At 43.1% G+C, this 25,426-nt stretch overlaps 1 pseudogene; it reads right to left on the reverse strand.

Moving 5' to 3' along the window:
• Nucleotides 1-8,726: 8,726 nt before the first annotated feature.
• On the reverse strand, nt 8,727-22,107 carry LOC122212684 (annotated as a pseudogene).
• Nucleotides 22,108-25,426: the final 3,319 nt, after the last annotated feature.

The following is a 25,426-nucleotide window of genomic DNA, read 5'->3' on the forward strand; positions in this document are numbered from 1 at the left end:
AGTAGAGGCTAAAGTCTGGGATTGTGATGCCTCCACTTTGGTTTTCTACTTCAATATTACTTTGGCTATTCAGGGTCTTTTGTGGTTCCATACAAGTTTCAGGATTGCTTGTTCTAGCTTTGAGAAGAATGCCAGTGTAATTTTGATTGGGATTACACTGAATGTGGTTGATTGCTTTGGGTAGTATTGACATTTTAACAATATTTATTCTTCCAATCCAAGAACATGGAATGTTTTCCATTTCTTTGTGTCTTATTCAGTTTCCTTCACAAATTTTTTGTACTCTTCAGCATAAGATCTTTTACATCTTTAATTAGGTTTATTCCTAGGTATTTTATGCTTCTTGGTGTGATTGTAAGCGGGATTGATTTCTTTATTTCTCTTTCCGTTGCTTCATTATTGGTGTATAGAAATGTAATTGCAACTTTGCTGAATTCATGTATGAGTTCTAGTACCTTTTTGGTTGAGTCTTTCAGGTTTTCCATAGGCAGAGAACCCAAAACTGGACCCACAAATGTATGGCCAGCTAATCTTTGAGAAAGCAGGAGAGAGTATCCAATGCAAAAAAGACAGTCTCTTTAGCAAATGGTGCTAGGAGAACTGGACAGCAACATGCCGAAGAAGGAACCTAGACCACTTTCTTACACCACACACAAAAATAAACTCAAAATAGATGAAAGGCCTATATGTGAGATAAGAAACCCTAGAGGGTTTTCAAAATCCTAGAGGAGAGAGCAGGCAACTTTGACCTTATTGCTTTGACCTCAGTCACAGCAATTTCTTGCTCAACTTGTCTCCAAAGGCAAGGGAATTAAATGCAAAAAATGAACTACTGGGACCTCATCAAGATAAAAAGCTTCTGCACTGCAAAGGAAACAATCAACAAATCTAAAAGGAAACCAACACAATGGGAAAAGATATTTACAAATGACATATCGGATAAAGGGTTAGTATCCAAAATCTCTAAAGAACTTACCAAACTCAACACCCAAAAAACAAATAATCCAGTAAATAAATGAGCAGAAGACAAGACATTTTTAGACATTTTTCTAAAAAAGATATCCGGATGGCCAACAGACACATGAAACAATGCTCAACATCACTCATCATCAGGGAAATATAAGTCAAAACTACACTGAGATACCACCTAACACCAATCTGAGTGGCTAAAATTAGCAACTTAGGCAACAACAGATGTTGGTGAGGATGTGGAGAAACAGGAACCCTCTTGCACTGTTGGAGGGAATGCAAACTGCTGCAGCTGCTCTGGAAAACAGTGTGGAGCTTCCTCAAAAAACTAAAAATAGAACTACCCTATGACCCAGCAATAGCACTACTAGGAATATTATCCAAAAGGTACATGAATGCTGATGCATATGGGCACATGTACCCCAATATTAACAATAGTGCTTTCAACAATTGCCAAATTATGGAAAGAGCCTAAATGTCCATCAACTGACCAATAGATAAAGAAGGCATGGTTTATATATACAATGGAATACTACTTGGCAATGAGAAAGAATGAAATCCCGCCATTTGCAGCAATGTGGATGGATCTGGAGGGTATTATGCTGAGTGAAATAAGTCAGAGAAAGACAGATACTATATGTTTTCACTCATATGTGGATCTTGAGAAACTTAACATAAGACCATTGGGGAAGGAAAGGGGAAAAATGGTAATAAACAGAGAGAGAGGAAGGAAAATCATTAGAGTCTCTTAAATAGAGAGAACAACCGAAGGTTGATGACAGGAGAGAGGGGGAAATGGGTGATGGGCATTGAGAAGGGCACTTGTTGCGATGGATGAGTACTGGGTGTTGTGTGTAAGCGATACATCACATGAATCTACCCCCAAAACCAAGAGCATACTGTATACACTGTATGTTAGCCAATTTGACAATGATTATATGGGGGGAAAAATCCAACCAGAAACAGATATGGTTTCATCAACAGGAATAACACTGATGAAGATAAAGAAATGCCATAAAGAAAAATTACACCAGGAAGTACCTCAGAGTGTAGGAGATGCAGAAGTGTGGAGTTTGATGCTGAAAGAGAAAAAGGTGCAGAGGCAGCAAATGTTACAGACCAGGGTGGAGCTCCAGTGCAGGGCAGTGAATATGCGGCAGATTGTAACCACTATGGATGCTATCCACATGGCAGAGTCTGAAAATCTGTCTTCTTCCAAGGCTGAGAAAGTCAGGGATGAGTCATGCTGGTTTACCATGTCTACCATCATCTGGTTTCGTCATCCAAGAAGAAATACATAAGAAATTCCAGCAATAAGAAATATACAAAAGATTGGAGCTGAAGACCTGAAGTGCTTGCTGTTTCCCCATTGACCATAAAATTACAGCTATGTGCATTCTGTATGCATCATGGGGTGTTTCTTATTTTTACCTGAAGATGTCTCTTTTTGGTAATGACAAAAAAAAAATTTTTTTTTTTAAAGAACAAAAAGCCTGGTTTTTCTCAATACACGTTTAAAGGATTTTAAATTGTTTCATATCTGGTCAAGTTGAGATATTTAAGAGCCTCATTTTAAACCTGTAATAAAAGATTACAACTTGATTTTTTTCAAAAAAGTCAACAAATGGGGACACCTTCATGGCTCAGTCCTTTGACCATCCAACTTTGGCTCAGGTCATTATCTCACAGTTCATAGGTTCCAGCCCCAGGTCAGGCTCTGTGTTTACAGCTCAGAGTCTGGAGCCTTGTTCAGATTCTGTGTCTCCCTCTCTCTCTGCCCACTCCCACCCTTTACTTGTACTTTGTCTCTCTCTCTCTCTCCCTCTCTCTCTCTCTCTCTCTCTCTCTCTCTCTCTCTCTCTCTCTCTCCCTCCCTCTCCCAAAAGTAAATAAAAACATTAAAAAATTCTTTAATTAAAAAAAGTAAACAAATGGCAAGCATCTGTTTATAAGTCTCAAAATATTGTCAAAAAGATGTTTACTGATTTTGGAGGTAGGGACAGATAGATAGTGAGAGTGAGGATACCAAACAGGGTCTGAACTGACAGCACCCCCAACTCCAATGCACCCATAACCCCCATGCACTCCTACATATCCCTGTATACCCTTATGTTCCTCATGTACCCCTTGGACTCACATGTCAAGCTTGAACTCATAAATTATGAGATCGACCAGAGCTAAAGTTAGACGCTTAAGCCACCAGCCACCCATGCACTGCAGAAGTGTATGTTTATTCTTGGGCTTTTGAATCTCTTTCATTAGTCTGTGGTTTTTATGCAAGTATCATAGTGCTTTGATTTCAATAATTTAGGTTAAACATAGGAAGTGTGATTATTTTACTTTTGTTGTTTCTCAGAATTGCTTTGTATCTTCAGGATCCTTTGTGGTTCCATACAAGGTTAAGGATTGCTTGTTCTAGTCCTGTATATAATTATGTTGAAATTGTTATAGGGATTGCATTGAATCTGTACATGGTTTGATGTAACAGGAACATTTTAACAATATTAATTCTTCCATGTGTGAATAGGCAGTCTTTTGGGTTTTTTTGCTAACTGCTTTGATTTTTTTAACTGTACTTATTTTGAGAAAGAGAGAGACTGTGTATATGCAGGAGAGTGGCAGAAAGAGAAAGAGGGACAGAATTTGAAGGAGGCTCTGCTGTCAGCACAGACCCCAACATGGGGCTCAATCTCACAAACTTTGAGATTATGACCTGAGCTGAGATCAAGGATCAGAGGCTTCACTGACCCATCCAGACACCACTGATTCTTTTAATGAGTTTAAGTTTTTTCAGGGTATAGACCTTTCACCTTCTTGGCTAAATTTATTCCTAAGAATTTTGTTTTTTCATGTATTGGAAGTGGGATTTTTAAACTTTATTTTTCAAATGATTCACTTTAGTGTATAGAAATGCAACTGATTTTTTATGTTGATTTTGTATCATCAACTATTCCACGTTTCATTATGTTTAAATTTTGGTTGGGTGTTTAGGGTTTTCTATATTTAAATCATATAATCTACAAAGAGACAATTTTTAGATGTTTTAGATTTCAGTGTCTCTTCTTATTTTGTTTTGCCTGATTGCTCTGCCTGGAACTTGTAGCATAGGTTGAATACAAGGGGTGACAACAGGCATATTGTCTTATTTCTAATCTTAAAAGAAAGTTTTCCCCTTTTAACTATTGCATATGATGTTATGTGGGCATCTCATATATGGCCTTTTAATGTTGAAGTATACTCTTTCTATACTTACATTGTTGAGATTTTTAAAACATGTATATTTATTTTTGACAGAGAGAGAGAGAGAGAGAGAGAGAGAGAGCACAGGGGAGGGGCAGAGAGAAAGGGAGATACAGAATCTGAAACAGGCTCCAGTCTCTGAGCTGTCAGCACAGAGCCTGACACTGAGCTGGAATCCACTGACTGTGAAATCATGACCTGAGTCAAAATCAGTCACTTAAGTCACTGAGGCACCCAGTCACTAAAAAATGAGGTGCCCCAACATTTTTTAAAATCATAAAATCATGTGGAATTTTGTCAAATGTTTTTTCTATATTTATCGGCATGATTGTACAATTCTTTCATTCCTTTAACGTGGATATCACATTTATTTTGTTGAATATGTTGAGTTATCCTTCTGTCTCAAGATGGATCTTAATTGATTACGGTATCTGTTCTTTTCAAGTGCTGTGAAATGCAGTTTGGTAGCATTTTATTGAAAAGTATTGCTTTCCTGTTCATCAGGAATCTTACCTCATATTTTTTTTTTCTTGCAGTGGAGAGTCCTTTTATTTCTCCCTCCCTCCCTCCCTCCCTCCCTCCCTCCCTCCCTCCCTCTCTCTCTCTCTCTCTCTCTCTCTCTCTCTCTCTCTCTCTCTTTCTTTCTTTCTTTCTTTCTTTCTTTCTTTCTTTCTTTCTTTCTTTCTTTCTTTCTTTCCCTCTCTCTCTCTCCCTCCCCCACCTCCCTCCCTCCCTCCCTCCCTCCCTCCCTCTTTCTTTCTCTTTTTCTTTCTTTCTTTCTTTCTTTCTTTCTTTCTTTCTTTCTTTCTTTCTTTCTTTCTTTCTTTCTTTCTTTCTTTCTTTCTTTCTTTCTTTCTTTCTTTCTTTCTTTCTTTCTTTCTTTCTTTTTCTTCCTTCCTTCCTTCCTTCCTTCCTTCCTTCCTTCCTTCCTTCCTTCCTTCCTTCCTTCCTTCCTTCCTTCCTTCCTTTTTCTTTCTTTCTTTCTTTCTTTCTTTCTTTCTTTCTTTCTTTCTTTCTTTCTTTCTTTCTTTCTTTCTTTCTTTCTTTCTTTCTTTCTTTCTTCTTTTTATTTCTTTCTTTTTTTAAGTTTATTTATTCATTTTGAGGTGGAGAGAAAGAGAGAGAGAGAGAAAGTATGCAAGTTGGGGGGAAGGCAGAGAGAGAGAGGGGAGAGAACATCCCAAGCCGATTCCACACTGTCATCATGAGCTCAGTGTGGGGCTGGATCTCATGAACTTCAAGATCATGACCTAAGCCAAAATCAAGAGTCAGATGCTTCACTGCCTGAACCGTCCAGGCCCCTCCCCCACTTGCAGTCCTTTTTGATCTTTAGCATCGGGTAATGCTGGCCCCAAATTGAGCTTTGGAGTGTTTCCTCTTTTTTTTCAACTTTTTGGAAAAGTTTGAGAAGAATTGGTATAACTTTTCTTGAAATATATTTGTCATATAGTATTTTATAAGTTTAAGGTAAAAATTGTGTTGATTTGATACATTTAACCAAAAAGGATTAAGATCTATATTCTGAAAACTATTGAAATAACATAGATAGGTTGTCATTTTTCTTCTTCCATTTCTGATTTTATTTATTTGTGTCCTCTTCCTTTTTTCTAGATGATTGAATCTAAAGGTTAATTTTATTTATCTTTTCAGGAAACCAGATCTTGTTTCTATTGATCTTTACAATTTTTTTACTCTCTCTTTCTTTTATTTCCACTCTGATAATTATTATTTCCTTTATTCTACTAACTTTGGTGCTTTGTCCTTCTTTTGTATTTTCTTTAGATATAAGTTTAGGTTGTTTGAGATTTTTCTTATTTCTTTAAGTAGGCCTATATTGCTATGCATTTCTCAATTAAAATTGCTTTTGCTGCATTTCAATATATTGGACTATTGGCTTTTCATTATTATTTGTCTCCATATATTTTTTATTACTCCAATTATTTCATTGTCCATTGATTGTTTAGTAGCATGTTGTTTAGCCTCTGTGTGTGTATGTTTTTTCCCTTTTTCTTCTTATTTCTAGTTTAATACCATTGTGATTAGAAAAGGTCCTTATTGATTCCAACCTTCTACAATTTATTGAGACATTTTATAATTGAATGTGACTTTTCTGGAGAACTTTCCATGTGCACTTGAAAAGAATGTGTATTCTGCTGATAGGGGATAGAATGTAAGGATATATCTGCTAGGTCCAACTTGTCTAGTGTGTCTCTCAAAGCAGTGTTTATTTGTCAATTTGCCGTCTACAATTTGATGTAATAGGGTTGCTAAAGTTCCCTACTAATTGTTCATTGTTGTTAGCTTCTCCCTTTATGTCTGTTAATATTTGCATTATGTCCTTAAGTGCTCATATGTTTGGTGCATTGATATTTACAATTGATATACCCTGTTATGGAATGATCTCTCTTTCTTTTTAAGAGTTATGAGGGGCGCCTGGGTGGCGCAGTCGGTTAAGCGTCCGACTTCAGCCAGGTCACGATCTCGCGGTCCGTGAGTTCGAGCCCCGCGTCAGGCTCTGGGCTGATGGCTCGGAGCCTGGAGCCTGTTTCCGATTCTGTGTCTCCCTCTCTCTCTGCCCCTCCCCCGTTCATGCTCTGTCTCTCTCTGTCCCAAAAATAAATAAAAAACGTTGAAAAAAAAATTAAAAAAAAAATAAAAAAAAAAGAGTTATGAAATATTTATTTAAATGTTAGTTGTATTAAAATTACAATTAGTTAACATACAGTGTAATATTAGTTTCAGGTATACAATATAGTTATTTGGCAACTTCTGTAACACCTGGTCCCCATCACAAATGCACTCTTTAATACCCATCACTTATTTAGCCCATGCCAACCCACTTCCCATCTGGTAGTTCGTGGCTCTGAACTGTCATTGTCCAGGAGCTGCCTCTCCTCAGAGTCAAGCAGCATAGGTCTGATAAGTAGTGTTGTTGGATAATTATCAGTGTTGTAATGCTGTTTTCTTGTGACAGCAACTTGGGGCAAGAATTGAGACTTACACTTACTATCCCCAGGTTGTGATACTACTATCAACTGCCTGACAGGCCCAAGCCAACACTGAACTTTGCCATCCCATGACCTGTAACACTGCTGTATTCCCCTCCATGGATTAGAATCATTGCAGTGAGTTCTTGAGATTCAGGTCCTAGTTCCATGGGAGATCTGCACACACTTGTATTTCAGAGACCAGTGTCATAGCTGCAACAAGTGCACCTGTAACCAGGACCCATGCAGTATGGCATTCTGTATATGCCTAATCCCATGACCCCTGCTCCATTACTACTTTGTGTACAAGCATGCCAGACAAGACACCAAGGGGAATATCCTTGACTAGGCTTTCCTTCCATGGACAAAGCAGGAGAACAAAAGTTATCCAGCAGTTTCCCTATGTGAGGATCCCAATAGCTCTACTGTTTACTGTGAGCAGCAGGACTTCTACAGTCTCAGCCACAGAAGACTTCTACTGGTTATCTACCTGAAAGAGCTCCATGGAGGCTATACCCATGTGCCTTCCCTAGAACCAAAATTGCTCCATCAAACCCAACTAGCCATCTTTCAACAACCTCCCAGTGAAATTCTTTTTCCACTGAAGCCAGTCCAAAAAGGCTGGAAGAGGTAACTGTGACCCCAAATGGGCAAAAATTAGTGCCAACTGTTCAGAAACATGAAGCAAGAAAACACGATACAACCAAAGAAACACAATAATTTTGCAGTAATTGACCACAAATATCTGTGGGTGTTCTAAAAAACTATTCAAAATAATTATCTCAAGAAAGCTCAGTAAGATTCAAGGGAACACAGATAATTCAATAAACATTTAAAAATCTGATATTCACAAAGATATATGTCATAAAAAAGGAACTAAGCAAACATTCTGGAACTGAAAAATATAATAAATGAAATGAAAAAATTGGAATGGATAGCTTAAACAGCATGCTTGATTCAAGAAGAAGAAAGACTTTTTGAACTTGACAACAGGATTCTTGATATCATCCAGTGAAACAGAATAAAGAAATTAGAATGAATAAAAAAGAGTAAAGGGCACTACATGAATTATGAGACAACATCCAACAAACCAATATCCATATTATGACTGTTTCAGAATGAGTCCATTTTAGGATTTTTAAAGTCTTCCACTTTAATATATTTATGGTGTTTTTTAAAGTGTATCTTTTTGTATAGTTTTTGTAGAGTTTTATCTTCCAAACAAGTGTGTCAACCTCATTACATTTAAATCTTTTTGCGTGTGTGTATGTGTCATATGGTTCTTTGTTGAAATATTTCCCTTTGTAGTTCTTTTTTTAATGTTTTATTTATATTTGAGAGACAGACAGAGACAGCACATGCACATGAGCAGGAGAGGGGCAGAGAGAGAGAGGGGGACAGAGGACCCAAAGTGGGCCCCATGTTGGCAGCAAGATCCTGATGCCCAGCTTGAACTCACCAACCATGAGATCATGACTTGAGCCAATGTTTAACCAACTGAGTGACAGAGGCAACCTTCCTTTGTACTTTTTAACTAGCTGGGCATTCCACTGCACCATTATTGATGTCATCTATGACATCAAGGGGTTGGCGGCCATCAATATTGCAGCCCACAGAATGGGCACTCTCCAGTATCTCTTTAATGGTTCTAGAGAGTTCTCTGGCTTAAGATTGGTGCTGTATCTGTTGGGCAATCTCATCAAAAGTGATATTTCCATTTGATTAATGTTTTCCTGCTTCTCTTTCTCTTGGTGATTCCTCAAGCGCTTTGATAATCAGGGCAAAGGCAAAAGTTATCACTTCAATCTGGGTCTGTCCAAATGTCAGTTTCACTGTCATCCTCAGACCCTTCCAATTACCGGTTGCCTTGGCAATGTCATTACCAACCTTTTTTAGAGAAAGCTCCAGGGGACCTGTCTTTGGGGTCAGGGTAGATGTGGCACTGATGTCCTCACCAGTGTACCTCAGGTATACAGCTGATCTCATAGCAGTCAAACTTAGGCCGCTATGGTGGAGGAGGCTGGTGTCAGATTAACTTGGGCTCAGGACCACCAAAGACAGTTGCACCTTGGTCTTCCCTGAGCTGAAAGCAAAAAAAAATAAAAATAAAAATAAAAATAAAAGTGTCTTTTTCCCTCCTTAATTTTAAATACTACAAATTTGAGTATCAGCTTGTGTTATAATTTTTTTCAACCACCAAATATTATCTGAGAAGGTCATATGGAAAAACATATTGTTGTTATCCACATTGTTGTGCTTTTCGTTATTTCTCCTCCCTTTGGCATTCTTCAAAATTCCTTCTTTTACCATTTTCTGTCTGTTTGACTGTTTCCTTAGCCTTAACTGTAAGAGTAAGACTGTTGGTAATAAATTCCCTTAGTCATCTTTCACCAAAGAATAATTTAGCCAGATACAAAGTTTGCAGGTGATATTTCTTTTCTTTCAGTACTTGAAGTGTATTATTCCACTTGTTCTTCTCTTATCTCAGATTATAATCCACTGTCATTTGAGTAGGTGATCCCTTATGATGATGTTTTATAACTCTCTGGCTGTTATCAAGATTTAATATTTACCTTTAGTTTTCAAAAGTATAATTATAATACGCTTGATGTTTATTTATCTGATTTATGCTGTGAATCACTCAGCTCCTTGGATCTTTATGTTTGTGTGTTTTTCTCAAATTTGGGGAATTTTCAGGCATGATTTCTTCAAATGATTTTTCAAGCCCTATGTTTCTTCTTTCTTTTTCACATTCTAATGACTGTTAAAAGTTGACTTTTTAAAATTATTTCTATAATGTTTCTAAGATTTTTTTTCACTTTTTTTGTTATATTTTCTCTGTGTTGTTCAGACTGAGTTAATTGTATTTTTGTTTCTTTGTTTCCAAGTTGTCTAATCCTGTATTCTGTCCTCATCCTCTACTACTAAATCCTTCATAAACCATAATTTGTTTGGGTTATTTTATTTTTTGGCTTTATAATTTCTATTTATTCTTTTTATATCTTCTGTTTCTTTGGTGAGATTTTGTTTTTCATTTGTTTCATGAGAATTTGCAATTGCTATTAAAATTTTATTTTATTTTATTTTATTTTATTTATTTATTTTTAAAATATAATTTATTAAGTTAGGTAATATACTGTGTATACAGTATGCTCTTGGCTTCAGGAGTAGATTGCCATGATTCATCACCTACATACAACACCCAGTGCTCATCCCAACAAGTGCCCTCTTCAATGCCTAAATGCCCATCACCCATTTTCCCTTCTCCCCCAACCCTCTCACCAACCCTGGGTTTGTTTTCTGTATATAAGAATCCCTTATGGTTTGCCTCCCTCTCTGCTTAAAACTATTTTCCCCCTTCCCTTATGGTGCTATTAAAATATTTTAATAATGTCTTCTTTAAAAATCTTGTCAAGAAGTTTTCTACTCATTGCCTGGTATCAGTGGTTATCCTTTCTTGTCTTAGGTGTCATTTTCTTAGTTCATGACACGGTGATTTTTTAATCATATTCTGGACCTTTTGACAATTATATTAGGAGTCTTTGGGTCTTATTTAAAATTGTTTATTTTAGTAGGCAATGATTCTGTTTATATTTAACACATAGGTATTGGGCTACCTGGTCAGCTGCAATTCCAATGCCAGTTTGATATTCAGATTCTTTGTTCTATTTGATATACCTAATGCACCTTAGGATCTATTGTTCCTAACAATGCTGCTTGAAGATATGTCTCAATGGAGAAGGGTGTGGTTTTCCTTGGTTCCCCTCCCTAGATTCTACATTGTCTTTGACTGTGAAGGAAGCCAAAACAAGCAGGTTGCATGAACAAGAGACCTCTGTTGATGGGTTTATTTTTCTAGCCCTGACTAGTCCCTCATATCTCTCAGCTGAAAAAAAAAAAGAGAACTCCTATTTCCCAGGAATGGAGAAGTAACAGAGTCATGAGTTCACTTCATTCCATGGACATACCCAGATAACAGCCTTATCAATACAACTAACTCTGAAAATGACCCAGAGAATGGAAGAACAGACTTTCCCCAGTTAATCATACAGAAGAGGTCAAAAGTAAAAGGAGAAAAGGTAGGAGGGGTGGGTATGTGGTGAGGACCCAAAGTCTCAGTGATAATAATCACAATGGGAAGAACACCAAAAACACAGAGGAGGGAGTGGTACAAATCACACATCAGGCACCACAGGCATGGGGGACCTGCACTGGGAAGATGATGAGTTTTTGCTTTGAAAAACTGTGGCTTAACTATGTAAGTTTTTATAATTACCATGGCTTAAGTCTGGGTACTTTAAGAGTTAGTGGTGTTAGACCATGAAGAATCAGAGTGTGAGAGGAAGCTGAGTCCCCACCCTTAAAGAGGTAGCATTACAAATAACCCACGAAGATATAGCATAGAAAGAGAAGTTTGAAATGCACCTATGGTATACATGAAAGAGATTTATTTACTAATATCAGAATGTGTGCTGGGGGGCTGGGATCTTTAAGTGAGTTCTTGAAGAATGAAAGAGCTGGTAGGCATCATTTCTCTCTACCACTCCTGGCCAAGATAACAAGACACCTGTTAGAACTACTGTGAACATCCACTACCTAGCTTGCTCACACTGCATGCCCTACCCACTGTATATTACTGCAGATCTACCACACCCAACCTGCCCTATTCCCAAGACATCCTCCAAAGTGGTACCTTCCCTGACATACTCTTCATGCAACTGCAGCAGTGACCATGACTACTCCAAAGTGAGTTCTGCCCTAAGTAAAGGGAAGGTAATTATAGGGCTGCTCAAATGCAGCCCCTTAGCCAAACATTATAGCTGGCAGTGCAAAGAAAGTTCTCTCTGATAAGTGCAACTGTAGCCCCAACAATAGATTAAGACCAGGTATATAATCTATCAGTCCCACCTACCAATAAAAAACTCAGAAGACAACACAGAGAGAGAGCCCTGTAGGTAGGTGCAACCACAAACCTGGAAAAATTGGTTGAGGGCAGGTGTCTGATATGACTACTCACAATACCTAATGACAAGCCTGTGATGGCATCAGACTGAGCCCTCAAAAGCACAGATCCCAACTCTACCTATGCACCCACAACAGGCAATTTAGGCCTTTTAGGCCATTGCAACCAACTACACTAAAGGCAAACATGGCTTAGCTACAACACCAAGGCATATGAGGGCACATGAGAGACACCACTGAAGCACCCGGATTGGGTGAACAGGAGCCATGACACTACAGGGCCTCAAAGAACCTCTTCTTGATAAGGATATTACTTTTAGGTCAGGAGGTGTAACTGACTTTCCTAATACATAGAAGCAAACATGGAGAGTTAGGAAGAATGAGGAGACAGAGGAATATTTCCCAAGTGAAAGGACAGGATAAAAGCACAGGAAAAGAGCTAAGTGAAATGGAGATAAGCAACGTACCTGATAAAACATTCAGAGTAATGGGCATAAAGAGACTCAGTGGATTTGAGAAAACAGTGGAGGATCTCACCAAACAATGAGATAGAAAACATAAAAATAACTAAACAGAGATGAAGAACTCAATAACTGAAACAAAAAGTACACATGAGGGAATTAATAGCAAATTAAAGGAGGCAGAAGAGCGAACCATCAACCTAGAAGAGAGGGTAATGGAAAGCAAACAACCTAAAAAGCAAAAAATAAAAATGATAAAAAATAAGAACAGGCATCAAGCATAATAACATTAGCATTATAGGCATACCAGAAGAAGAGAAAAAGAAGGAGTTACAAATTTATTTGAAGAAATTATAGCTGCAAACTTCCCTAATCTAAAGAAGGAAACAGACATCCAGATCAGAAGGTATAGATAAACTCCAACAAAATCAATTCAAGGAAATCCACCCAAGACACATAATTGAAATGGCAAAAAGTAGTGACAGAGAATTTTAAACAAAGCAAGCGAAAAGATAACAGTTACACACAAAGGAAACACTAGAGGCTCTTACCATATTTTTCAGCAGAAACTTCGTATACCATAAGGGAATGGCATGATATATTCAAAGTGCTGAAAGGAACAAATCTTAAACCAAGAATACTCTATAGCAATGCTATCATTAGAAATACAGGGAGAGATAAAGAGTTTGATGCAGAAAAAGAGTTGAGGAATTCATTCTCACTGAACCAGCCCTACAAGAAATGTTAAAGATTTCTTTCAATGGATAAAAAAGGCCATAATCAGGAAACAGAAAATTGTGAAAGGAAAAAATTTACAGATAAATGCCAAGATATAATAAAAGTAGATTAATTACTTACAAAACCAATATGGAAGTTAAAGCACAAGAGTAGTAAAATCAATTGTATTGAGAAAAAAAGCTAGTAAAAACAAGATAAAAGGGGCCAGCCAGATGCCAGAGGCTGGATACGCCCCTTGCATACTTTTGACTTCTGCAATCTTGTTTGCCTCCTGTGTCCACCAACTACCAGTGTAGCACCACTGATACGAATCCCCTCCCCTTTTTCTTTTGTCTCTCAACCCTCTACTATCCCAGCCATAAAAAAAGGAGGTTGAGGCTAAGGTTTGGGGCTCAGCCTTTGGAGGGAACAACAGTCTTTTCTGATTCCCTGAGTGTGTGTGGCTTGTCTCTTCCTGGGTGCCGAGTATTTGCTGCATGGGCCTGGAAAGTCGACAGCTGTGCTGGCCCCTGGAGCCACCATTGTTGGAGGCCAGCAGAAAGGCCACTCTTCAAAGGCCCCTGCAATGGAAAGGAAGGTACACCACTGGTGATTTCACTGGACACTGACCCTCGCTTGGCCTGGCAATAGTCGACTGCTGCTGTTATGCCCAGAATTCGTGATCCCCAAAGACCACTAGGGAGCCGAGTCCGATGCAAAAGCAAAAGAACCTTTATTCGAGCTAGCTCGAGCTCAATCCCCTACCTGCACCGACGCAGCGGTGAGATACCAGGGAGAGAGCGAGTTTCAAAAGGACAAAGGTTTTATTGGGGCCCAGGGGCAGTTGGTGAGGTAACGGCTGTGGCCTCAGCCATTGGCTGGGGAAGGGTCCGAGTCCTGTTAGACAGGTGAGGGGGGGGGTTACTCAAGGGGAGGAGGTGTGGTCAAGGTGAAGGACACAGAACAAGATGGAGTCGGCCGGCGTAGGCCCGCCCTTTCATTCCCCCCTTGTCATGTAACTTACGGACCCAATCATGGGTCCGGCTGCATTTATGGTGACAAGGGGAACAGAGTTTAGAAGTTTACGCCAGGTTCTGGGAAGCATGTGTCCCTGGGGTGGCTCTGGGAGGTCTAATTAAGTATTGTCCCTGAGCTGGTATCTATGATCTGCCAGGTGATGTTTTGGGGGGTGTGGGGACTCCCGGTAGCATGAGCAATGACAAGCAGAGTTAACAGAGTTACCAATATTAGGTGGGTCGAATGTGCTGTAGCTTGAGCTTGAGCTTGAGCGGGTTGTGTTGGTCCCGACTGATGGCCCATCGCGTGACGAAGTCCTTCCGGATCGAGGAGGGGTCCGCTGGCTGAACGTGGGTGTGATGGACCCAGGTCGCGATGCCGTCTACTTTGAGAGCGGTGGGGGTTGTCAGCACTACAATGTAGGGTCCCTTCCAGCGCGGCTCGAGAGTCTCTCGGTGGTGCCTCTTGACATAGACCCAGTCTCCCGGCTTGTACTGATGAGGTGTCAGGGTCTGGCCAGCCTCGTAGATGGCACGGAGGCGCGGCCAAATGTCCTCGTGCGCCCTCTGGAGCCCTCTCAAGGAAAGAAAAAGTTCTTGATCTTTAAACTCTGCAAGAAGTTCAGCTCGAAGGCTGGGAATAACAGGGGGTGGCCTGCCAAACATGATCTCGTAGGGAGTAAAACCCAGAGTGTAAGGAGTGTTTCTAACCCGGTAAAGGGCGTACGGTAGGAGAGTCACCCAGTCCCCGCCAGTCTCCATGGTTAATTTGGTAAGGGTCTCTTTTAGGGTTCTATTCATTCTTTCTACCTGTCCTGAGCTCTGGGGCCTATAAGCACAATGTAATTTCCAGTTTGCCCCCACCGCCTTGGCTACTGCCTGTGTTACCTGAGAGATAAAAGCTGGTCCATTGTCTGATCCTACCATGGCAGGAAAACCATACCTGGGTAAGATGTCTTCTAGTAGCTTCTTAGCCACCGTCTGAGCCGTTTCATGCTTGGTTGGGTATGCCTCCACCCAGCCAGAGAAGGTGTCTGTAAATACTAAAAGATATTTATAACCATACTTTCCTGGTTTGACTTCAGTGAAGTCGACTTCCCATTGGGCTCCCGGTCTGGTGCCTCTGAGCCTGGTTCCTTTTTTATTTGATGTGGCTTTCGCGTTGGTGAGTTGGCAGGTCTTGCAGGCAGATACAACTTGCTCTATTTTGGTGTCCTGTTGGTGAATCTTGATTCCGGCATGTCGGATTAAGTCTTTTAATTTTTGGGCCCCCATGTGAGTAGACCGATGCATGTGCTCTAATATTGAGACTCCGAGCCGGTCTGGCAGCACGAGCTCCTTGTTAGGTGTATACCACCATCCCTTTATCTCCTGGGCCATGGGGAGTTTCTTGATCTGCTGTAACTCCTCCTGGGAGTATTTGGGCTGGTCTGGTAAAACTGGGTCTCCCGGGTCTGGTAGTTGTATGGTCATGGTGGGGACTGGAGTAAGGGCTACTGCCTTGGCTGCCTGGTCAGCCTTTCGATTACCTCTAGCTACTGGGTTATCAGCTTTTTGGTGCCCTTGGCAGTGGATAATGGCTAGCTTGGCAGGAAGCCATAAGGCCGTAAGCAGGTTAAGTATCTCCTGCTTATTTTTTATAGTCCGTCCTTCTGCCGTCAGTAACCCCCTCTCCTGATAAATTGCCCCATGAATATGAGCTGTGGCAAATGCATAACGGCTGTCTGTGTAGATGTTAAGCCGTTTTCCAGCTCCCAGCATCAGCGCCTTGGTGAGGGCTATGAGCTCCGCTCGCTGGGCTGACGTTCCGGAGGGTAGAGCCTCCGCCCATACGGTGTCCATTTCGGTGACCACCGCTGCACCCGCATACCTGTGTCCATCTCGCACAAAGCTGCTGCCATCAGTGAACCAAGTAGCCTCGGCATCGGGGAGGGGCTGGTCGGTCAGGTCCATCCGGAATCCATGTACTTGTTCCAGGATTCCCGCACAGTCATGTAGTGGAGCACCTAGGTCAGGGTCGGGCAGCAGGGTTGCAGGATTGAGGGCTGCACTGGGGTGGAACCGCACTCGTGGAGGGTTGAGTAGGAGGCTCTGGTAATGAGTCACACGTGTATTGCTCATCCATCTATCAGGAGGCTGTTTCAGGACCCCTTCAATGGCGTGTGGGGTTGTGATCCAGATCTCCTGTCCTAGGGTCAGTTTGTCTGCATCCTTGACTAGGAGTGCTGTCGCCGCAATAATTCTTAGGCATGGCGGCCAGCCGGCAGCCACTGGGTCTAGTTTCTTAGACAGGTAAGCCACTGGGCGGTTCCAGGGGCCTAAGGCTTGAGTTAGAACCCCTTTTGCTATTCCCTTATGTTCGTCTACAAAGAGGTGGAAGGGTTTCATAATGTCTGGTAGGCCCAGGGCTGGGGCACTTAGGAGGGCCTTTTTTAACTGATTAAAGGCAATTTCTTCTTTTTCAGTCCATTTAAATGTTTTCCCCTCTTTGGTAGCTTCATATAGGGGCCTGGCGATCTCAGCAAAACCTGGAACCCAGAGGCGGCAGTAGCTGGCTGATCCTAGGAATTCCCTCACTTCTCTTCGGGAGGTGGGAGTAGGGATCTTTAGGACAGTTTCTTTTCTGGCATCTGATAACCGCCGCTGTCTGCCCTCCAGGATATATCCCAGGTAACTTACCCTCTCCCTGCATATCTGAGCCTTCTTCGCGGATGCCCGGTACCCTAAAGCCCCCAGGGTAGCCAGCAGGTCCTGGGTCCCTCGCTCACAGTCTTTGGCCGTGTCAGCAGCAATCAGGATGTCATCTACGTACTGTAGGAGGGTGAGGCCAGGGTGCTCCCTTTTGTACTCACCCAGGTCCTCGTGTAGTGCCTCGTCGAAGATGGTGGGTGAATTTTTGAATCCCTGAGGTAGCCGTGTCCAGGTGAGTTGCCCACTGTAGCCCTCCTCCGGATCATGCCACTCGAAGGCGAACAGGGGTTGGCTCTGGGGTGCCAGCGGCAGACTGAAGAAGGCGTCCTTTAAATCTAGTACAGTATACCAGACCCTGGAGGGCGCCAAGGAGCTCAAGAGAGTATATGGGTTGGGAACAGTTGGGTGTATGTCCGCGACCCTCTTATTTACTTCCCGGAGGTCTTGTACCGGTCGGTAGTCATTTGTGTGAGGCTTTTTGACCGGCAATAAGGGGGTGTTCCAGGCAGACTGGCAAGGAACTAGTACCCCTAGGCTTCGTAGTCTCCGGATGTGTGGCTGGATCCCCTTCCGGGCCTCCTGTGACATGGGGTATTGTTTGATCCTTACCGGACTCTCTCCTGGCTTGAGCTCTACCAGGACTGGGGTCCTATGAGCGGCTAGTCCCATCCCCCCCCCAGTCTCTGCCCAAACCGAGGGGAATTCTTGTAGCCATCTGTCTATATTATCCTCTCTCGGGAGCGCCTCCTGGTGGAGGAGGTATTCATCCTCCAGTTTCATGGTCAGGACCTGGATGGGGTGGCCCTTGCCATCGGTGACCTGAGGCCCCCCTTGTCTGAAAGTTATCTGAGCTCCAATCTTGGTCAGTAAGTCCCGTCCTAACAGCGGGTAGGGGCATTCTGGTATTACCATAAAGGAGTGGGATACCCGGCCCGTTCCCAAATCTACTGTTCTTCGGGTAGTCCATGAATACTGGCTCATACCAGTTGCCCCTTGTACCCAGGACTTCTTGCTGGCTAGTTTTCCTTGTGGGGTGCGGAGGACCGAATGTTGTGCTCCGGTGTCGACAAGGAAGTCAACAGGGGTCCCCTTCACTTTAAGAGTTACCCTGGGTTCGGGGAGAGGGTCCGAACCCCGACTCCCCTAATCACTTAGTTCATCTAGCTCTAGGACTTTTACTCGATCAGTCTTGCTTCCTTTCCCACCGGCCCTTTTCAGACAATCTCGGGCCCAATGCCCTATCTCCTTGCAGTATGCGCACTGATCCTTCTGCAGCCTCTGCTTCCCCCCCTTGGCGGTTCTTTTACCTTTTCTTGCGTCGTCTGCCAGCTGCCAGAGACGGCGGTCTCGTTCCTCAGGGGAGTCAGCAGTGGTAGCTAGTAGTATTCTCGCCAGGTCTCGAGTCTGCTTACTGCTGGCAGCCGCCATGGCGCGAGCCTGCTTGTCCTCAGGAAGCTCCCGGTTATTATATACCTTTTCGGCTACCACCAGTAAGTCCTGCAGACTTTTTTCTCCTAGTCTATCTATTTTCTGTAATTTTCTCCTAATGTCTATGGCCGATTGGTTTACAAAGGCTATGATAACAGCTGCCTTGCTTTCCGGAGCCTCTGGATCCATGGGGGTATAGGTACAGAATGCCTCCATGATCCATCCTAAAAAGGCAGCCGGAGATTCATCTTTTCCCTGTTGTACATTTCCTACCTTGGCCAAATTGGTTGGCTTTCTAGCAGCCATTCGGAGACCCCCCATTAGAGTCTGGCGGTAGACCCGGAGCCTCTCCTTACCTTCTGCCGTGTTGAAATCCCACTGGGGCCGAGTTAAGGGGAAGGAGGCATCTATCTGAGCCTGGTTGGTGGTGGGATTCCCATCTGCACCCGGAACTAGTTTTCGGGCCTGATTGAGGATTCTTTCTCTTTCTTCAGTCGTGAACAGGACCTGCAAAAGCTGCTGGCAATCGTCCCACGTGGGCTGATGGGTAAAAAGAACAGAGTCTAATAAATCAATAAGCCCTGCCGGTTTCTCGGAAAACTTAGGATTCTGAGCTTTCCAATTGTAGAGGTCACTAGTGGCGAAAGGCCAATAGTGATGGGGCTGGTTCCCCTCCGCGTCTGGGGGTCCGGTGGCTCGCAGGGGCAGAATAGTGGAGTCGGCGGCGGAGGCGGATTGCTCCCTCTGAGCCCTTTGTCTGGTGAAGGGCGGGCTTCCCACTGGAGCGTTTCCGCCTCCCGCTCTCGGAACAGCGTCTGCCTCCCCCGGAGGGGGAGGATGGTGTTCTTCCAGCATCCTAGAGGGGTTATACGAGGGAGGAAAAATTAATTCTTCTTCAGTACCCCCCTGTTAGACAGGGTAGAGGGGTGCTGAAGGCTGGATAAGACTTTTCTTCTTCTTTGTCCCCTGCAAAGCAAGAATGGGTTTTGGCTCCGGAGGGAGCGGGGCTAGGAAGGGTTTAAGCCAAGAGGGTGGGTCTTCCACAAGGTCCTGCCAAGTGATAATGTAAGGGAGCTGATCAAGATGGCCCGTCTTAGGCTGAGAGATGATACTCCTGACTCGGTGGATGGTAGGGAGGTCGAAGGTCCCCTCTGGTGGCCATCCGACATTGAAAGTTGGCCACTCGCTAGAACAAAAAAACTGCCACCGACCCTTTCGGACTTCCACACTGAGGTTGTTAGCTCTTCCCCTCACATCCTTAAAGTGATCAATCATAATACTTAGAGGAGTAGTCTGAGTCTGTCCCATAACGTCCGTCCAGTAAGTCCACAGAACAAAACAGAGAAACACAAAAACAGACAAACAGAGGGCCCCTAGAAAATCTTCCAACTCCATGGAAGCAAAACTGAAAGCTAGCTTAGACATTTGAGGGGATTCCACGTCCCTCCAAAACCGATGAGGGGATTCCACGTCCCTCCAAAGACGACGGCCTCACACCGACCAGCGGGAGCGACCCGCCTCGTCTCAGACCTTTGAGGGGATTCCACGTCCCTCCAGAAGGGAGAATCGGAACGTCTTCCGAAACTCCCGGCCCGTGGTCCTCCAGTGCGTCCACTTAGACCGCGTCGGGCACTACCAGAACTCCAGAAGTGAGCTCACACAGAAAAGACAGAACAAACAAACAGACACTAACCGTGGCCAGTCAGGCTCTCTGGGTCGGGGGTCCCTCAGGGGTCTTGGGGATCCCGGACGAGCCCCCAAATGTTATGCCCAGAATTCGTGATCCCCAAAGACCACTAGGGAGCCGAGTCCGATGCAAAAGCAAAAGAACCTTTATTCGAGCTAGCTCGAGCTCAATCCCCTACCTGCACCGACGCAGCGGTGAGATACCAGGGAGAGAGCGAGTTTCAAAAGGACAAAGGTTTTATTGGGGCCCAGGGGCAGTTGGTGAGGTAACGGCTGTGGCCTCAGCCGATTGGCTGGGGAAGGGTCCGAGTCCTGTTAGACAGGTGAGGGGGGGGGTTACTCAAGGGGAGGAGGTGTGGTCAAGGTGAAGGACACAGAACAAGATGGAGTCGGCCGGCGTAGGCCCGCCCTTTCACTGCTGCTCTTGGAAGGACTCCAGGGGAATCAAAAAATTCTACCAGGGTGGGATGTCGGATCTGATAAGTGTCTCTGGGAACACAGGACAGAGTTCGGACCAACCCTAGAGGCAGAAGGGGAGTCTGATCACCTCCTGGGCAACACAGTGGCCACATAGCACAGGGAAGTCCTGGGCGGAAGTCTGCAATCTGTCTGAATGTGTGTGTGAGTGCCTGTGTTCTGCAGGCTCAGCTACAGAGCCTGAGTGGGTCCTCATTCTGTGATGACCTCATACAGCTCAAGGCAGAATCGCCTCATACAGCTCAAGGCAGAATACAGCTCAAGTAGGGATCTATCTAGAATGCCATGATGGGGGGAAATTCCTCAAAAACCAACTGTTTTGGAATGTATGATTAAGAACTTTAAAAAGGGATTTTCAGGTGACTCTGGGAGTCATATCATCCCCTGGGAAGTTACACAATCTCTGAGAGTTAGAATGGCCCATGTTTAGTGTAGACTGGTCCCCTCAGGAAACCCTAGATGTCCCCACAGTCCAAGCTATTTATAAAGTAGTTAGTGGAGACTCTGACCACCCAGATCAATTTCCATACATTGATCAAAGGCTGGAAATAGCCTAAGTCAAGTCTCCTTGGGTCCAGTTCTGCATTAATACTAAGGCACAATGTAGGGACTTGGCACGGGCTGAGAAGACTTCTCAACAACAACAAAAAAAAACAGCTCCCCATCCTCCAAGAAACTTCAGAAGAAGTCCCTCCATTTCCATCCCCATATGCTTCCAGCACCCCATCAGTCGAGGGAGGGGAACTTCGCCTGTCTTATGATCTACCTCTGTCAGTCTCTACTCCAGCAGCAGCCATTCCACCCCAACTAGGAACACCTGAACCAGTAGGAAGGTGCCTTAGGTCTGCGGCTCAAGATCCAAGGCCTCCAACGTCAATACAGATGCCATTGTGGGAGTCTAGGGGTCCCCAGAGAATAGGCCCCAATGGGACCCTACAAGAGGGTGGATTGGTTTTCTACAACCAAATGGTCCCCACCTCTGACCTCCTTAACTGGTAACAACACATGCTGCCCTATTCTGAGAAGCCACAGGTGATGATAGATCTACTAAAATCCATAATCCAGACTCACCTCCCTGCCTGGGTCAACTGTGAGCAGCTTCTACTTAGCGTTTTTAACATGGAAGAGCACTGACGAATTGTCACTGAAGCCAGAAAAATAGCTCCAGACACCAGATGGGAATATAGCACCAGATGGGAATCTAGACTTTGAGACTTGAATGCAGGAGGCTATGCCTGAAGAGGAACCCCATTGAGATGCCAACACAGAGGTAGGAAGGGTCAGATTAGGAAGATGACTACTCACCTTCTTCCAAGGGATAAAAGCAGGGGCCAAAAAGACCACCAACATAGCAGAGTTATCTGAGGTCCTACAAAAGCCAGAAGAGAGTCCAGCTGACTTTTGTGAAAGATTATGTGAAGCCTTCAGAGTTTGCACTCCATTCGACCCAGAAGCTCCTGAAAATCGCTGCATGTTCCATGCTGCCTTTGTGGGACAAGCTGAAAGTGACATTTGACAGACGCTCCAAAAATTGGAAGGATTTGCTGGAAAAAACACCACTGGATTTTGGAAATTGCCAACAACGTTTTTGTAAACTGGGATCAGGCTGCCAGAAAGGAGGTAGACTGAAGAATGATAGAAAAGGCAGCTTTCCTGGCCGCTGCCTTGGAGCAAGGCAGAAGGGCCCTCACAGAAACCACAAGGGATGCAAGAACAAAGAAGTGCGCCACTGGGATGAGATCAATGGGCCTCCCACAAAGAATTTGGGCACTGGAAAAATGAATGACCCAACCACCAAAAAAGGGAAACCAAAAACCTCCACTCCACCCAGCTGCTACCAACCAGAGTCACCCGAGGCTGACTTGATTAGACTGGCATGAGTGGACTCTGATTAGAAAGATGGGGCTTTATCCAAGTAGGCCCCATGAGCCCATGGTCAAAATGAAGGTGGGGGCCAAACAATAGACTTCATGGTTAACACTGAGACCAAACACTGTGTGGTGACACACAAGGTGACACCTGTGTTGGCTCAAGAAATCACCATCATAGGAACCACTGGGATGCAAACCTGAAGGCCATTTTCTGGTACCTGACATGCCAGCTGGGGGTCACCAAGTAGTTCATAAATTCCTGTTTCTTACCTGACTGCCCAGTGTCACTGTTACATAGAGAACTCCTAGCCAAGGTGGGCACAGCAATAGCCTTCACTTCAGTTGGGCAGATGCAATTGCACCTAAATGAAAAGGCCCAACCCATGATTTGTCCCTGATGATTCCATCAGGACAGAGGAATGGAGATAATATACTTCCCCTCCTGATGAACCAACTTTGGCCCCCAAACTAGAAGCTAAATTCCCTTCAGTTTGGGCTGAAGGAAATCCCCTGGTCTGGCAAAATAAAAAACAAAAACAAAAACAAAAAAACACCCCCAATATTAATTTACCTAAAGCCTGGATCCCAACTTGTCACAATACTCCAATATATGGTACTATACAGGAGGCATACCTGGGGATCCAGACTCACTTGGACAGGCTACTCAAATGGAGACTTCTAAAGTAATTCTAGTCCCTTTGGAATACTCCTCTGCTGCCCATGAAAAAGCCTGGGACAAATGATTACTGCCCTGTGCAGGACCTATGACCCATTAATGAAGCAGTCATTATGCTGCCTTCAGCACTGCTTAACCCATACACTACTGGGACTCATACCCTCAGAAGCAGTATGGTTCACATGTCTAGATTTAAAGGATGCCTCCTTCAGTCTCCAGCTAATGCTAATAGTCAACCACTATTTGCCTTTGAATGGGAAAACCCTATCACAAGGGCAAAGGAACAGTTCACTTGGACTAGACACCTTCAAGGATTCAGAAATTCATCAACTGTATTCAGTGGGGCACTAACACCTGATTCAGTCTGTGTTCAGGATGGGACCTAGGATGCATCCTTCTCCAATATATGGATGATCTTCTGCCAGCCAGTCCTGTGTGGACCCAGTGCTGGGAGAGGACCAGGACCTTACTCAGGCAACTAGCAGAGGCAGGATACCTGGTGTCAAAGAAAAAGGCACAAATTTGCCAACAGAAAGTTAAATATTAGAGATTCAAAATTACCCAAGGTAAACGGATGCTGGGAGTCAAAAGGAAACAGGTAGTCTGTGCCATTCCTGTTCCCACTACCCACCGGCAGATCTGAGAGTTCATGAGAGCAGCAGGATTCTGTCAAATCTGGATCCAGATTCTCCATACAAGGCACTAAAGGGAGAAGAGAGAGCACCCCTTTTCTGGGGCTCTAATCAAGAAAAGACATTCAAAACTATAAAGACAAAACTCATGGAGGCACCAGCCTTGGGATTCTCAGATATACTACTAGATTTCAACCTGATCATACATGAGAAGAATGGGGTGGCCTTGGGTGTTCTCACCTAGGAATCTGGACTTTGTCAGAGACCAGTGGCATATGTTTCAAAGCAGGCTGACTCAGTTGTGGCAGGATGGCTACCCTGTGTGAGGACACTAGCAGCCACCATACTTTATTTTATTTTTTTATTTTTTTAAATATTTATTTTTGAGAGAGAGAGAAAGGAGGAAAGGGAGAGAGAGAATGAGCAGGGAAGGGGCAGAGAGAGGAAGACACAGAATCTGGTACAGGCTCCAGGCTCTGAGCTGTCAGCACAGAGCCCGACACAGGGCTCAAACCCACAAAAGGTTAGATCATTACCTGAGCCGAAATCAGATGCTTAACTGACAGAGCCACCCAGGCACCCCACCAACAGTTATTTTTGCTTCCCCCCCCAACCCTTGCTTAAGGAGAGATATCTATAAAAATGTTTCTATAGCCAATGTCAAATAAATTATTCACTGTGCTTTCTCACAGGAGTTTTATGGTTTCAGGTTTCACATTTAGGTATTAAGTACATTTGGAGTATACTTTTGTGTATGGTGTAAGAAAGTGGTCCAGTTTCATCCTTTTGCATGTTGCTGTCAATTTTTCCCAACACTATTTATTTAGAAGTCTTTTATTTAAAGGTTTTTTCCCATAATTATTTATTTAAAAGTATTTCCCCCCCTTGGCTCCTTTGTTGTAGATTATTTGATCAGATACATGTGGGTTTATTTTTGGACTCTCTTATATATTGATCTATGCGTGTATTTTTGTACCAGTACCATACTGTTTTGATTACTATAGTTTTGTAGTATTTCTAGAAATCTGGGATGGTGATACTGCTAGGTTTGTTGTCTTCTCTCAAGATTTCTTTGCCTAATTGATGTTTTTCGATTCATTCACGGTTTAGGGTTATTTGTTCTAGACCTGGAAAAAGCTACTAGTGTTTTGACAGGAATTGTATTGAATGTATATTTCTTTAGATTGTATGGACATTTTATCAACAATAATTCTTCAAGTCCATAAACATGTATACATTTCCATTTATTTGTGTTGTGTTTTATTTCTTTCATCAAAGTCTTATAGTTTTCAGACATAGGTCTTTCACCTCCTTGAATAAATTTATTTCCTTTTTTTTGGTATGTGTAATGTGCAGTTGTAAGTGGAATTTGTTTTCTTAATTGCCCTTTTTGTTATTTAATTATTAGGCTAAAAAGTGCAACAAATTTCTGTGGATTGATATGCTGCAATTTTGTTGAATTCATTAATCACTTCTAAAACATTTTGTGGTATATTTTTAATGTTTTCTGGATATAGCATTATGGCATCTGCAATTACTGACAGTTTTACATATTCTTTAGCAATTGGATGACTTTTATTTCTGTTTTTTTTTTTTTTTTTTTGTTTTGTTTT

This window comes from Panthera leo, chromosome Y (genome assembly GCF_018350215.1).
Source record: "Panthera leo isolate Ple1 chromosome Y, P.leo_Ple1_pat1.1, whole genome shotgun sequence".
Classification (NCBI taxonomy): domain Eukaryota; kingdom Metazoa; phylum Chordata; class Mammalia; order Carnivora; family Felidae; genus Panthera; species Panthera leo.